Raw genomic sequence first — 12,778 nt, 5'->3', positions numbered from 1 at the left:
GGCTGTTTCTTTCATAGTGGATATTTCAACCCAGCTTGTTGTGTCAGTGTCGACCGGTTTGCATGCGAAAAGCCAACGGTATGGGTAAAGATGCACGATACATGTTGCAGCGTCATATCTGATAATGTATTAGGCCGATTCTAGCTTTTGAACTTTTCTCACAAACGTGGTGTTTTTATTTTCAGTCACTGGAGGAAGGCAAGCTAGGATGAGGAATCGCGTGTATTCTACCCGGAGCTGCTACTGACTTGTATATCGATAGCTGCGAGTTTAACAATTCTCGATAGACTTCTACATCGCAGTGTTTCTATAGAGAACGAAATAAACGTTGCTATAAATCAATAGGAATAATAATTTTAGTAAATGTAGTGAGGTAAAAGTTATAGGTCGATTATTATTAATATTAAAGCTAACGAAACCCGTCAGTACTGTTGCTTTGTGGTAAAGTTTTATGATTTCAGCAATATATATAGTAGTTTAGCGCCTGCTGGCATGTCATATTAGATATGTATCGAATATAGCGTAACAACAGAGCTTAGTAAGTCACGAAACCAACGGTGTGTCACGGTATGATGACGCAACGTAACGGGATAGGCGCTCTTCGAACGTGAATTAATTATCAGTCAGCAAAAAATAGCCTTTAATTATTCTTCACACAGCCAGAACCGGCCTCCTAAACACGCGCTTGACGCCGTAAAAAAGCCTGCAAAAAATCTTGTTTTTGCCCTAATGGTCCCTATTATTGTTTCTGGTGTTATTATTACTGTTTGCTATCATCTCTGGTCCTCAAGGAATGCGCCGGTCGGTGCAAATTGACGGGTGGAGACAAAGAATGTTGTTGCCAGATAAGCGTTAATAGCTACCTTATGAGCCTAGATTTACCCCCTATATATGTATATATATCGCAGAACAGAATGAACACCGAGACCTACCGTCTAAAAACTGTCAACGTAATAGTCAATAATGTCGTCAGCCCGAGCCACGTTCAAATGACGCGTTTCGGTTATTGTTGGTGACGTTGCGTATAGATCTGGTAGCCTCACGCGTATCACTTCCATAACGTATAAAACTTTAACGTATTTTAGCTAATGCATGACCGCGTATATTGGCGGCGAAATGATGTTCGCGAAGGTTTTTATGAACAGAGAAATTAGCATATACGTTTATGGCGGGCTGATAGAGAACACGGCGGAACGACAGCGGGGGGTAGCGAGAAGGTGCCAAGAATGGTGCGAGGATAGTATGTTAATAATAATCAGTCATACAATTTGCCAGGTATGAAAAGAAGCTGTGCGACCTTCAAAGCGTTCGAAATTTCCCACTACGTGACGCTGGTGTTACCACGTTTTCCAGCTGACGCTCGTACAATCGAATCTCTGTTTGCTGATAGTATGGCTTTGGCTGACACTACCCATTTCGAAAGCGTTATTTCGAAATATGTCTGTAGACATGGAGCTATCGCAGACATCGACATGCATAGACCTTAGAAGTTTATTGCCTACGAGCCGAAATGAATCATTTCGAGTTCCTAGAGCTTTATGTATCTCTCATAGTCGATATTTTGACCTCCGTATGATGCAAGGCCCATACTAACCCTACGCCACTTCCCTCAAGGTGTAATGGTTACTCTCATTACGCATACAAGTATTTAATAGCAGTATTCTATCGTAGTACTCAAGGAAAAAGGATGCTGAATGGTTAAGTATCAGTCTAGCACCCCGCCTAGCGTCGTTTGCTGTCTCATACGCACTTTCTGTGCTATATGCATGTGTATTCTACTGGCAGCGCGGCCGCCGCTGCCGCCGTGGTGTACTACAACTACCGCTACTTCTAGTCTTTCTAACCGCCCCAAGCAATACCATCATCCTAAACCACCTTATTGCCAATTACGGAGGTCCTTGTTATTGACAGCGGAGTGGGCATCAGGGCGTTAGGGCTATGGGATAACGGAAGATCGCGCTAGTGAGGGCGAAACTGAGAGAAGCAGGCGGGCGGGCGGGCGGGCGAGCGGTTGGACGGACAGGCGGGCGTTCGGTTAGGCGAATAGAGCAGTGGGCTGTTGGGTGGGGAGGGGGTTGGGGTTGGCAATAGATTATATTACTATCGCTCGCGTGCTGTTAATTAGTACGCTCTAATATTTATGGCACAACACAGCCAATACGAGGAAGAGCGAGCGTTGGGGAGGGCGAGACCAATGGAAGAACTTTGCTGCTGCTGTCCCTGCTTTGCCCCTCCGCCGCTGCTAGTACTAGTAACGGTGGCATTAGCAGCAGTGAACGAAGCGATACTGGTGGTCGCGGTGGTGATGGGGAGCACGGTAGGCTGATTTAATAACCCGCTCTTCGCTACAGAGCAAACGGTAGCGAGCCAACCGGACGGCAAACGTTGGGGAACGATTCGTTCTCTTTGCCGTCGACCTCACGCTCTCTTTGTTTCCGTTGTATGTTGTGCCCTTCTCATGGGAAAAGTAGAGACCCGCCAGACAGCACGTCACCGCGAGCACTGGCCGGCTACGAAGGATCGCAGGCAGACCGATCGAGGGGCGGACGGACTAGAAGTAGGGCTAACACCGAAAGTAGCAGCACAGACCGTCGAACGTGGGGCAAAAGAGACGTGGGGCCTTGGACCGCTTTACCATTGTCATCACCATCATCGACCACACTCACCAACTGTGCCGCCCACTCACTAGAGCTACTGCGACTTCCGCCACTCTTTGGCAATTGCCGAAGACCTAACCAGTGTTAGAGGTAATGCTGATGGCAGAATTACAGGCCGCTCGCCCCCAGGGTCGCTAAGCATGCCACGATGCTTTACAGAGGTGTTTTTGGGTTATGTTGAATAAATAAAATCTAACCGTGTCTTTACGTGCTTCTCCTTATAGAGTAGCTTATAATCTAGAGAATAATGTAATAAGCTGCTTCTTTAGCCATCAGTATTGATGGCGCACAGTATGGCTAAGTGAAAACTTTCGCTTGACTTCTATTGCTATTTTCCACGGCGCCTTCAGATCGTCAATATACTACCAGCAGTCTGGCCAACATAAGATCAGGAGAAAAGGCTACTGACGATACTCCAGTCCGGCTGTTTCCGGCTTTGTAGACTTATGACCAAATGCATCATTGTGCTTCAATGCGAGATACTTAAGTAAGGGCTTTTCCTTAACTACAAGGAAACTCTGTCCTTGGATTGCAGTCAATCAGTAATTGCTCTCTATTTAGGCAGTACATAGTGTGTTAAAGTTATAGTTTGTGGTACAAACTTTTCATGAATGAAGTTAAACGTTTCCTGACCCATTAGCAGCTCTACTTCACGACGGATCCCTCAGCACATTCTGAGGGAGCTCATTGTCACGAAGACAGTTACGCACAGGATTTTTCTATGCCTGGGGGCAGATCTATTCAGACATCGAATATGTAACACGCATACATTATGCATCGAAAGGCAAATTTCTAGTGCTGTGTATTTTGGCAAATCTAGACCCTTCAAGTAGTCTGATTTCAGGTAAACTGACCAATATAGTTATGGGTTTACATATATATATTTTAACTATACTTCTTGTCTTAAGTTATACAAATTTCAGAGTAACTGCTCTGTTTTTCTGCAGTAACGTTAAGAATTAAAACAGCGGTCTAGGCAAAGCAGTTGCAGCGCCATTTGTTTATTAAAAATACTTGAGTAGAGGTTATAGCTGAATTTTGACGCTAACTAAAAGGTCGAAAAGCCTTCGGTATCGAACTTTTTGTCTATACACGGCTATAGCGTGGCTACACACAAGTAATGATTAGGACTAACAAAACAATCCTGTACGTCAGATGAATGCAATTATTACTTACAGAGTTATAAGCAGAACCCGCAAGTTATATTTTACGAACCTGGCACTGAAAGCTCTATGCGAATGAAATCTTCATTTTCAAGATATCTGGAAGTTAATATGTCTGATACGCTTTCGTTCAGATTTTTTTGAAAAAGCCTAATTACAATGTAATAATAGTTATTATAAAAATGTGTTTTTCTTTTCACAGCGAGGTTCCAATGCTAACAAGTTGACTTAATTTCAAAAAAATACGCTTCAACTTAAATTGGTAAATAAGCGATTGATTTCGCCGGTCTGTTGTTGTTGAGTGGCCAAACCAAGTACACATTTTATCTAAAATTGGACGCATAACTATCAAGCAATCTGTCAGTCATCATTCGCTGACTTCGCATAAAGATATTTTATGTGCTTAAGTAGCCGTATGATCCTTTCTTCTTTTGAGATTAGAAGGCTCGTTATCGGCGATGAAATGACGCCGTTTAGGTTGTGCTTCAGCCTTTGGCTCAGGATTGACAATTTTATCCTAGAATCTCTCCCCAAACTTATTAAGTTGAACCTAAATGAGTAATAAAAATGATATTTTTATTCGAATTTTGAGGTTTTCACCGCAAGAGCTAAAAAGGTTACGTATTTTCGTACGTAAGATGATTACTACGTATGAGAAATCTCGGGTATCTGCCTGAAAATATTTAATTCATAGCTCGATCTGCCAATCCGCAGCTAAGATAACGCCTTTCCTTCACATTTCATCGCATACTCTTTAATGCTTGCATAGGAAAGATGTTGAAATAGTCGTATTAGGTGACCTCTCACCAACCGACCGACCCCCTATGCGTTGGACGCTGTTGGATGTGCTAAGATAGTAAATGAACTCCTTGCTTTCTTCGAGCGGCCGAGTCTGTGCGAGCTCGAGTTCACAGGAAGTGCCGAAAAGGAATGGCCTGCTAACTTACCGCTTGAGTGAGCCAAGTCGAAGCGGGTCTGCCGGTCCCTCGCTGCTGTACGGCGGAGACTGTCGGCTTCTGAATCTCCTGAATGAGTCGACTCCTTCCGAATTGGTGGTCTTCGAAGTAAAAGTGAGATGTCTCGTACCCAGTAAGCAAACGTTCGTTTTCTTGCAGTTTCAACCCTCCAGTCAGGTCCATCCTTCCGCCTGTCCCGGCTTTCCTCCACTCTGCCCCCCTTTTTCGTTTTTCCCGCCTCTTTCAATTCCTTCTCTCGACGATAACACTAGCAAAAAAGGTTCCTGCCTTATTTGCCCTTGGTTTTTCGTTTCCTCCCCCATCTTAGCTCTGAGCAGGCCGTTAGCTTGTCTCGACTCGTTTTGGACTGGAGTGACAGCACAGAATCTGAGACGCGGCTACCACGGTAAGCGCCAAGATTCAGACCTGGAGCTCAAGACGCCTAGTCGGTCCTTCTGTTTTGTGCTTTCTGCTTTCTGCTTCTAGAAGTAGAGACGACGAGCAAATGCTAGACAGAATACGGTGGGGTGCCCGAGATGCTAGGAGACGAAGGCAGATCCTGGGGTTCTGGAGGTGGGGTTGAAAGTTGAGGAAAGATGAGGCAAGAGGAGAAAAACTGTCGAATTAACGGTTCATTTGACTCGGAACCGAGGATCCACCCATACGCGGCCTTCGGCTCGCTTCCACTTGTGCTGCTGCTGCTGCCGTTACCATCATTGCTGGTGTTGAGACGATGGGAGTTTGGGGAAGTGTCGTGGGTAACTGGCAAAGCCGAAGCTGCCGCTGTCTCCGCTGTAGCTAAAGCGCCTGGAGCAACAGGACGTTCTGGCGTTTTTTTATCTTGACGCAACAATGAACGATGGAACCGTCCGCGATGACAGAAACGGGACGAGACCTCGTTCAGGAATTTTCGATCATCATCGAACTAACTCTGTATAGATCGAGCGATCGTAGATCATAGACACAGCGAGACAAAGAACAGAAAAGATAAGCAAGTGTCCATGTGTATGTTATATGGAATTGTGAAGCTAACGTGGCCACAAACAGGCCTCAGATTTGTCAATATTCCGCGTTAACGCGAGCTCTCGTTCAGACCAATAGCAGAGTAAAGTGAGTGGAACAAAAAAGGATTTTCTGAAGAAACCATTCTGAATTCTATATGAATCTTACGCGGTACCTATTGGATTACACACGACGTATGGAATAGGTGTTCTTTCAAAGTTATATTAAACAGATATAGAGGCAACGTATGCATATTAATCGTGTCCCGAGTATAGCCTACAACTTAGAAATGGCATCTTTGAAGAGGGCGATGTAGTAAAATAGTACATTACGTCACCCTAAGTCACGTAAAGTTACGTAAGTAAGTACCCACTTCTTTACCCTCATTGTTTTTCTTAGATATATACGATATTCGGGATGACAACAGTGCCATGTTTCACCATCTGTGAAGATAAATTAGAAAGATTCTGCAAACAAGGCAAGCTTATATGCGTCAGCAGCAAATGTTTGCAGTACATTCATTTAGCCCCTAATAATTAGATTCTAGTACTTTACAGGATTCAAATGCGCTTTTTAATACATATTAAACCCATTAGTATATTGAATTTGCTTACTTATAACTAAAAAATAAGTGTTACAATTTAATTCAAACCTAGTAACTTACAAATACGCCTCGAATCGGTTTGTCACAGATTAAGTCATGTGAATTTAAAATGGACTTGTTTAGGGTTGGTAATATTCTATTGAATTGTTACGGGCAATCATCTTATAGGACAATAGGACCATCTGCATTCACCTAATAGAAATCTCCAGTATTTACACGGTGTTTCATTATAATCGTTGTCCACAGTTGAATTTTTATTTATTTATTTACATAATGATCGTATATGGATGCTACTTGAATATAGATTAGGGAAGAAGTGTATAAACTTTTTCAACGTTCGTAAATCATCATCTAGCGTCTTTGTACTTTATCTTTTTTACATTCACCGAGCCTTCAGATTTCCGGACGCTATCTTCGCTTTTCGGTCTGGCTGATGCAGCATAGTCGCGCCATTGCCGTCTTTTCAAAACTGCGACATCGTGCTATTCTGCATATGGCCTTGGGGGCTGTCTCAGTATGTTCTAGACAGCTATCCACAAGTCCTGGGTAGTCATAGCGTTGGTGATCGCGATGCTTCAAACTCGCTTAGGCCTTTTGTCGCTACAACGACAAACCCGGCGGCAGCCAACCCTCGATGTCGTCGACAACTCGTTAGGCTACAAGGAAAATAGGCAGGGATGGGTAGGTTCATCCTGCTTCTGGCTGCCAGCGTGTCAGAGACGAAGTACTGCACTCGTTGACGCCGTCATGATGAACGAATATGTCTAGGGGCATGGTCCATGCAGATGACCAACCCGCAACTAAGCTGCTGCCCCCGAATTTCTCTTGTATCCACTCATAGCTATCGTCCACCACAATCTCCCCGCCTTGCCCAAATGCCCTCCACGCTCCTCAAGCTTGATGATCCTTCCACGACACCCCCGACCCCCTACTACTGCTGCTGCTGCTGTTGTCGGCATCTCTTTGCTAAGTGCTGCTCTTTTGGGTGGATAACCGCCACGTATCAGACCGCTCACTGGACTAGTAGCGTTCACTAGACGATGCTGGTCTGGCCTTGGCCATAGCTGAGCTCGACTGTATCACGCAAGCCTGCTTCCAACACATCATGATAAAACTACAGCCAACGTAACATACGGTTTCTGTAATATTAACAATTAGGGTGACCCTATGCAAAGGTCGGCTGCACTTAATGTTTGAAACATTCTCCAAGTTTTTATAGGACTAGTTCGATAGTAGTATTGCGAAAGACTAGCTGTAAAAACAAAAGTTCCCCAGATTAAAATTCGTTTTTAAAAGGTTGATGCAAATGGTGCAAGTGACTTGTTCTATCTAATAACGTATCACACAACTAGTACATATATTCACTTAAGTAATGTAATCAGCGTAGAGATTAAGTATCAAGTGGTAGATATATACATTTAAATATATGTGTGAGGGATCAATCAACAGATAATGCAAGTAAAGTCATACACGTATTTCTCAGATTGCAAAGTGAAGCTATTTTATAGCGGTTCAACATTTCCACGACACCTCTTTTTATTCTGAGGTGCACTTGTACCCCATGAAACCCCAAACCGTCGACGCAGCCGTATTTCGTGGCACCTTAGTAGCCTTAACTTGCAGTATAAGCCTATTCGGTGAACGACGACTAGCGGAAGCATTATGAGCTCTAAAAAAATTCTAAGAAGGAAACCTTAAATTGGAAAACCCTTTGCGAAGGTGAATAACTTCGTGTTGGAATATATGGTGTCTGCCCAACCACCTCGAAGAGTGCACGCGTCGTAATACTTCAGTTTGATGTACGTACGTAAGAACACCATACTGGTTGACCTCGATTCTAAGGAAAAAAAGATTAACAACAGATAGCACATTATTTGAGCAAGGATTAAAATGGACTTGTTATTCAGACGACAAAAATGACCGGCTTTTGTATAGAGTAGAAAATTATTTTTCTACGATATTCCCAGAGAGTAACATCAGTAGGTAGATGCACTGAGCCGGCGGGACGTCATCCGGAAATAAATGTACAGCCGCGGTAACTCATGCTGTACTTGAAAGTATAGTATAAGCGCTAATTGTCACAAATTCATTTGACCGGTTCGTTAATTTCCGTAGAAGTGTACTGCGAAAAATTAAAAAGGAACGATGAAGAAACCCTGCATTAAGCCAGCAAGGCTAGTGAACTCTTATAGCACCTCACACTGCGAAAATCATGCCGACAACGATACGGTTGGAGGTTTCCTGTGATTTATCGTACTCACTAAATATTGCTTCACAGATTATCCTTTCTACAAAATGGCGACAGCTTCCTGATAATAGAATGGCTCATACCTAGACACGACACCTTAGACGTTCGCAACAGCGGAATAAACAAGTTATCATCCAAATATCAGCAAGTAATATATAAAAAAGGTGCACACTCCGATTGAAAAAATCTACAGTTGTGAAAAAATTGAAAAACTGAAGTTCATAAGTTTGCATTTTCTAATGAACCGACGTGTGATCTACCTTCGTTTATGTACGCGTACATGATTCTGTAGTATACTAGATATGTGTCGGTTCACGTTTGCATTCAAGGCAGGCCGAAGGCGAATTATAGATAGATAAAACATATATTTTTTTTTTGTTTTTGAATTTACTATGGTAAACTTGACGATTACTACTATGCCTTTTATCGTCGTGATTAAAAACATTGAATAGGTGACATTTTTCTGTGATTTTTCTATAAAAGTAGGACAATAGATCATTCAAATGAAGCCACGCTTAGGCGAACGGACGTTGTTAACCTACGCATAAGACTTTATTAGAGCAATATAACTGTGTTTTCAACGCTCTTCGAAAATTTCGTACCGTACTGAATATTGCGAAGCTATAAAAGAAAAAATAAGTAAAAATGGCATCATTGTGTTGTGACGGAAACTTACGACCCACTAGATTTACAAACAGTCTGCTTGTTCGCCGAAAGTAGACATTAATAGATTACTGCATAATCGCAGTTGAAAAACCCCATTAGGTTTGCATGTGTCGATCGAAAGCACTAGCTTTCACAACTTGCAGCAGTTCCAGTTATCCTCGGCTGATTAACGACACAAACCGTAACTTTATTCATGGAGGGGAGAAAGGTCGTTGTAGGCTTATCGGGGGCAGCGTTGACGAAGCACCGTAAAAGCGGCATTTACCCCAGCTATTGACCGCCGAAAACGCCGTTAGTGATAGAACCAAATGAGTATACCGCAATTGCATTTACCCAATTCCGATGGCCGAATCGCTTCTTTCACAACAAACGAGCAACGATTCATTTAGCACCAGCGGAAGTACCCTGTCTCTGCTGGGTAAACCGCAGAGCCTGCAGGAAGCGTTTGGCTCCCACCAGCAGCGACAAATTCGCCGGAAACTGGTTGTTCCTCAGACTTGATCATACGAAGGAAATTTGCCTCGCTCTTCCCGTTTCATGCGCGTACATATACAAGGTATTTTGTTATAAGACACGAACCATCCCACTGCATCAAATCATGACTTCGCCAAACTTCGATGTCGAGTAGGTAATTACAGAAATATAAACAATTGAGGTCGCAAACCGCGCTGGGCTTTCGTCAAAGAGTGCAATGGTCAATGTATTTCGGGTTGAATTTTTGGCTGTCAGAGGTAGCCGAAAGGTTACAAAAAACCTAAACAAATAAGTCTCATCCAATTTACCTCGACTTTAATGAAGGCAAAACCAATGCTGTCAGTCAAACCCTCAAACGTCCATTATGCTGACCCAGACGCGAAACCACTGAATTGAGCTTATCTAGACGGAATGCACTGTAAAAGAAAAATAATAGGACATTTAGAAGAACTGAACAATGTCAAAAGAAAAAAAATCAAAATTATAATCGTAACGCGTGTACCAATCTATTTTCAAACCCTACAAGGGCTGTGGAAGCCAGGGATAGATTTCCCGCTCGTGTCTAGTTGGTTCATTCGCATCGAACGCATTCACCGTATGATTTTAGCTCTTGAGATTTGTGATTACTATTGCCATAACTGCTATTTTTTAATGTCTGTTTGCACCCACCTCACTTAACACACAGGCTCATTGTATTAAAAGGGTCCTTATACTTCACGTATTTGAATTCCAGGTAACTCTGTTTTTGTAAAAGTCAAAGAATATAATCAGCGCCTTAGAAAGGTAGAGAAGAGACTTCTCGATAGTTCCTAATTGTAAGTTAGCCAAGTCGCTCTTGTATCGCAGTTTGGGATCATCTATTTAGAAACGAGCACTGCGTACCTCAATATTGGTAAGCTATATGTTATATTTCCACACTTCCATCACTAACCTAGATATCTCTGTTGAAAGTGCGTATTCATCGCACTAAAATACAGTAGAGCAGAATTGTCACATTTGTTACATTTAGTTTTGACGTACGTATCATTTAGGAACCTTTGTATAAATTGGTTTAGAAACCATCATTCCCGTCAGCTATACCAGTTTCCTCTATTTTATAATAAGCGTGTGCCTGTTCCGATAACAATGGTTTAGCTCAGCCTCATTCCGAAGACGTGAGGGCTAGGCACAGCTGTCAGACATCTAATAACATTGCTGAACCCCTTTAATTATATACTAACTAACTTTATCTGCTTGTCAGCTTACGATTCCTCGTTTTTCCTTTTCATGTGTTCCTGTGCGCGTGCGATCAGCCCTGTCACAGCATTCGTCTCTTTCTTTTGCTGTCTCTCAGCCGTACCTTCGTCATCCGCATCGCTTCAATCCTTAGCCCCAGATACTCGGCAGATTCTCCAGTAACCCCCATCTAAAAGGCCTACCCTTCGAAAGATTGAAGCGGTTACCTATATAGAGACACACGACTTAGACACAGCAGACGTAATCAAATGAAAGTATAACGTCGGGTATGCGTTATCCGTAGGTAGTGGTCGATGAAGCGGTCGGCGGTGATCCCGCTGCGACCTACCATCAGCAGCAATCCTCTCCCTATTCGCGTTCCTATCCGTCCCCCGGAGACTAACTGATTACATGTATGATTGAATACTACCCAATAGGAAGAGAGCCGCCGGGAATAGCTATGTAGTGCACGCGTGTAGTTGCGTGAGTATGAGTGGTGTCTCTGCCCTGCTTTGCCGAAGTTGCCCTGAAGCAAGGGGCCCTACCTCTCTGTATTTAAGCTAGAGAGTAATCAAGAAGAAGTCCGGGTAATGACTAACTGACCCGCACTTCCCCTTCATCTCGCCTTACCGCGTCAAAGAAGTCCCGTAAATCCGAAACGTTTCTCCTACTCTTGCTTTTCCTTCTGTCGCCGCTATGGCTTTGTTGACCGCGAAGAACGAAATTGGGTTGTGCGACCCCCCAGCTTCCTTAGCCCCTAGCGGGAAGCTGCAGTCCGTTGTTGTTACGTGCATGTATGAACGACTAATGGGTATTACATAAGACTGCGAGACTTCCACTAGTGTCTATGCCAAAAAAGACATTGATACAGCAATATAGGCACTGGCTTCCGATAACTGCGTCTATCTGACTTGCCTCCACCCCTAGTTCCTGAACCATCTGCATATTCCAACCCAACATATTTGTAAAATGTCTGCTAGGAACCTTTCATTCCCCACCAGTCTGTCATCTGTGGCGGCAGCAGAAGCGGATAAGCAGGCCCTAACGTGGCGCCAGCCTCTAACACGCCGTGTTATATTCTATTATGACAGATACACGGTACATACACGTACATCAGTACACATATAGATTGATAGGTAACAAATGCATATGTCTACATGGACCTAAAGGTAAGTATGATGAAAAATGGTGAAGCATTTCGCGACCTCTTTGTTGTGGCGCTACGTATGTTCCGCTATCGTTCCAATACCGAACTAGATGTCTGGAGCAAAGTCTAAATCGCTGTCTTTGTCAGAATTGCGTTCCTGAGAATAGGATGGCATAACTCTCGGGACGGAGGTCCTGAATAAGCTGTGATAGATGAATGAAATATTCGTGGCCACTGAGACATAATCCAGATGTCTTAATGAGAGTGCCAGAAGGTAATTGCGTCCCGTATAACCTACGCAACATAAATGAAAGTTGGCAGATAAAAATGATACTCGAATAAACCATGGAACCTGCTCCTTAACCGAGTAATGACTACATTAAGAGAACATCGCTCCCTTTAACATAATTTTAGTGAGGACCTCCATTGCCAATTGGGATCGCATATAAAAACAAATTGCAACTAGTAGTTACGTTTAAAGAAAACGGTTTTATAAGAACCTGTTGTTTACCGAGGGTCCCAAAAATTATATGATTATAATAGATAAAACGTTGAATAATGCATATATAATAACTACTACACTAGATTGTGAAGTATCAGATGTAGTTCCTATGCAATGGGAAATTTCCAGTCCTGCTACGTTGAA

Source organism: Varroa jacobsoni, unplaced genomic scaffold, assembly GCF_002532875.2.
Source record: "Varroa jacobsoni isolate VJ856 unplaced genomic scaffold, vjacob_1.0 scaffold_1261, whole genome shotgun sequence".
Classification (NCBI taxonomy): Eukaryota; Metazoa; Arthropoda; class Arachnida; order Mesostigmata; family Varroidae; genus Varroa; species Varroa jacobsoni.
This window is presented reverse-complemented; position numbering follows the sequence as displayed.